Source organism: Gossypium hirsutum, chromosome D05, assembly GCF_007990345.1.
Source record: "Gossypium hirsutum isolate 1008001.06 chromosome D05, Gossypium_hirsutum_v2.1, whole genome shotgun sequence".
NCBI lineage: Eukaryota > Viridiplantae > Streptophyta > Magnoliopsida > Malvales > Malvaceae > Gossypium > Gossypium hirsutum.
Window position 1 is genome coordinate 54,986,461 of NC_053441.1, and position 4,126 is coordinate 54,990,586.

At 35.0% G+C, this 4,126-nt stretch overlaps 1 long non-coding RNA gene across 1 annotated transcript; it reads right to left on the bottom strand.

The window, feature by feature from the left end:
* Positions 1 to 1,443: 1,443 nt before the first annotated feature.
* Positions 1,444 to 3,758, bottom strand: LOC121216789 (uncharacterized). Its single transcript, XR_005913005.1, has 3 exons — positions 3,105 to 3,758; positions 2,000 to 2,148; positions 1,444 to 1,723 (listed from the first exon to the last, which is right to left on the bottom strand). It is a non-coding gene; the product is annotated as an uncharacterized lncRNA (long non-coding RNA).
* Positions 3,759 to 4,126: the final 368 nt, after the last annotated feature.

Genomic DNA, 4,126 nt, shown 5'->3' on the forward strand with positions numbered 1-4,126 from the left:
CCCTCATGGCTTTTTCTGTTTGCTTCATCGAGCTATCAATTACAATTATTTTTTACAATTATCAACCATTTTTTCTAAATTAGGTGTCCACTGCTGATAACAATGACTTTGATTTGACCTCCAACTTGGACGAATGTAGGAGCAAATATCAATGGAACCCCTACTCCTAATGAAAAAATGTAAAAGTAAATATGAAAGGGTCCCCTCTCCCAACGCCGCCTAATATATTTTTACTACTCACAATTATCCATATTTTTTTGTCAAAGCCACTGTGTTCATTTTCAGTAGCAATCACTAATCCCTTCGTCGTAGATGCTCTTAAAAAAAGTAAACAGTGGCCATGAAATATGCTCTATTCCCATGTGCTGGGATCCAACTCCCAACCTCATAATTAAGGGATTAGTTGAGCCAAGGCCACATCATTAATAATAACAAAGTTCAAAAGCCATCACTATTTTTTTTTGAAACAAAGAAAAAAATAGAAAAGCTATTTTGTTTTATAATAGAAATGGGATTTTGGTATTTAAGGAGTAGTTAGATGAAAATGGCTAAACGCTATTGGAATTATTGTAAGAGAAGGTTGTGAAAGCAAATATGGAAGGTCCCGTTACTCTTGTCGCTGCCAAACTCATATACAAATTTGATTACTCACAGTATTACTATTATTATTTACAATTATCAACCATTTTTTGTTGAAATCAAGGTGTTCAATTCTGATAACAATGATTCTGATTTGACCTCTAACTTGGACAAATGTAGAAGAAAATATCAATGGATCCCCTACTCCTAATGGAAAAATGTAAAAGCAAATATGAAAGGGTCCCCACTCCCAACGCCACTTAATATATTCAAATTTTACTACTCATGATATTATTATTATTCATAATTATCGAATTTTTGTCAAAATCACTATGTTCATTGTCGATAGCACTGACTAAGCCCTTCGTTGTGGGTGCTCTTCAAAAACCTAAACAGTAGCCATGAAATGTGCTCCATTCCCATGGGCTGGGATCCAACTCCCAACCTCATAATTAAGGGATTAGGTGAGCAACAACCACACAATTATTAATAGCACATTTAAAATGCCATCATTATTATTTTTAGAAACAAAGAAATAAACACGAAAGCTAGTTTGTTTTATAATAGAAATGTGAAATTTGGTATTTAAGGAGTAATTAGATGAAAATGGCTAAACGATATTGGAATTATCATAAAAGAATTTTATGAAAGCAAATATGAAAGATCCCCTCACTCCTATCGCTGCCAAACTTATATTCAAATTTCATTACTCCCAATATTACTATTATTATTTAAAATTATCAACCATTTTTTTGAAATTAGGGTGTCCACTTCTGATAACGTAATACCCCAAAACCCAGCCTAGAAGTTTAGACCGAATCCTGGAGGTTACATTGGCCACCAAAAGTGGAAAAAGCAAAAACTTTAACTCAAACTAAGAAAACCTTTTTGTTCATTATGTTTGAAACAATATTAAACCGGCATCAAACATTTGGAAATAAAATCCACAGTTTCTAAAGTTCAGTCTAAATAACACCTTACGAAAGACCAGCATAAAAACTCTTACGAAAGTTTATATAATCGTTTTACAAACTGACTTAAAATTTTTCGTATAAAACTTAAAATATTTTACTTAAACCAAATCAAACCATATCTTTCTGAGACCTCTGGTACACCGAGTCCAGCTCCAAAACACAGAATGTACCTGAAAGGAAAAACACTACAGAAATGAGCTACGCGAACTCAGTATGAGTCCCAAAAATGAACAGATGGCAAAAGACGGAGTGACATAATAAATACTCCAGACAAGCATATATATAAAAATATCACTTACGAAAGTCTCAATTGGTATGTCAAATACAATATCAAACCATAGAAATGGTGTTCCAATCATACGCAATAATCACAACATATTGCATGACATTAACTATATTGTCAATAACCAAAAGTTCACACAAATAGATAAAATGTTCTGACAAACCGATGTATATTCAGATGCGAGCAGATGCACAAGTCAAAATCCCATCCCACCAACCAAACACCACTTCGTCCATCCAGCACACCACATAAGGGCTATGGTAAGCCTGTCCGCCATGCACCCCATATAGAACTATAATAGGTTCATCCACCCTACACACCACAACATGGAATTATGCCACTTGAGTAACTGTATTCAGCTGAGCTAATATACATATAGGATAGTCTGATAAATCGTTATACAAAAGTATCGCAGTTAAAACTGCTAAGTCTGTCTTCTTTCTCTTCATAACCAGATCCCAAAATTTTCATGCTATGCAACAATGCACACATTACGTCGACAGTGTACAAAAACGAACATTAACATTTCTAGTTGAACAAATTCGGATTTTACTACACTTGTATTCTAATATTCAGTTACGACAACAATAATAAACTCATACTTATTCATCACAAAAATGAGCAATAAAATTAAATTCTATAAACGCACATATACAAACGAACCAAACTAAATCGAGTCCTAAACACACTTACTGAGGCATGACCGAGGGTCGAATTACACAAAAACATAAAACAGATGGTTTATGACTTAAAACAAAAACATGTGCCCCGAATGTGTGGAAGTGTTTAGGCCATGTGGAGGCCTACACGCCCATGTGGAGGACACACACGCCCGTGTGACCAAGTTACACGGTCGTGTGAGTAGCCCGTGCAACTCACTGTCCAAAAATGCCAAAAATAAAGAACAGACGAGACACGACAGTGTGGATATCTCACATGCCCGTGTGGTCAGGCTGTGTATAACCAAAAACAATTGAAAACCCTAAATTCCAAATTGCACACGACCGTGTGGACCGCCCATGTGCGGCACACACCCATGTGGCCACCTGTGTGGTCACGAAACCACATCGAAATAGCCCGAAAATCATGCTTTTGATGTCGAAACGATCCCCAACCCTAGGTAACCCAGAATTATGCCAAAACATACAAAATTTCATGAAATTCAGTAATAATACAATACTTCAAATAACCCATTTCAGAAACACACAAGACATTATTGAATTCCACCGCAATTCGATATCGAAGGTAAACTGTTTCAAAACACACACCTTAGAACACGATATCAAGCACCAAGGATCAATCGATTTGCTTTCACCAAACTATTTCGAAACCTCAATTTCACACATAAACTTAAACTATAAGAACTTCAATAAACAAATAATAGAAACAAAAGCAATTCTATCATAAACCCTCATGAATAAAACTTACCCGCTTCACCTCTGATAAAACGAAACACACAAGGACGATCAGTCTTGACAGACAACACGTAACTTGTGTAAAACAGAAGAAACAAGAAATCAAAAGAACTAAAATTTAGGGAAAGAATAGACAAATAATAGAGGGAACAAAAGGAAAAGAAAAAAAAATATGACAAAAGAAATGGGAAAAGAATGCCAAACTAAAAAAAAACTCCTCTTTCAAAATTTAAAAGTAATTCTTTAAAAATTAAAAAGCAAAACCAAAATAAATTAATTCTTCAAAACACGCATAAGGACTCAAACCTGGAACCCAAAGGTAAACTAACACACTCACCATCACCGAACCAGCAAGCTCATTCTGAGATTAAAATGTGAAAACCCACTCAAGTGCTTGACCTATGCAATGACCCTAACCACAAAATCAAAACTTCTAACCCACAATTTTGGGCATTACAGATAACAATGACTCTAATTAGACGCCCAACTTGGACAAATGTAGAAGCAAATATCTATGGATCCCTTACTCCTAATGGACAAATATGAAAGCATATATGAAAGGTTCCCCACTCCCAATGCTACCTAATATATTCAAATTTGACTACTCACATATTATTATTATTATTCACAATTATCAATATTTTTTTGTCAAAATCACGTTGTTCATTGTCGGTAGCAATGACTAATCTCTTCGTCTTGGGTGCTCTTAAAAAAAGTAAACAGTGGCCATGAAATGTGCTCCATTCCCATGGGCTAGGATCCAACTCCTTACCTCATAATTAAAGGATTAGGTGAGCAACGACCACACCATTATTAATAACACAGTTAAAATGTCATCATTGTGTTGTTTTCTAAATAAAGAAAAAAACACGAAA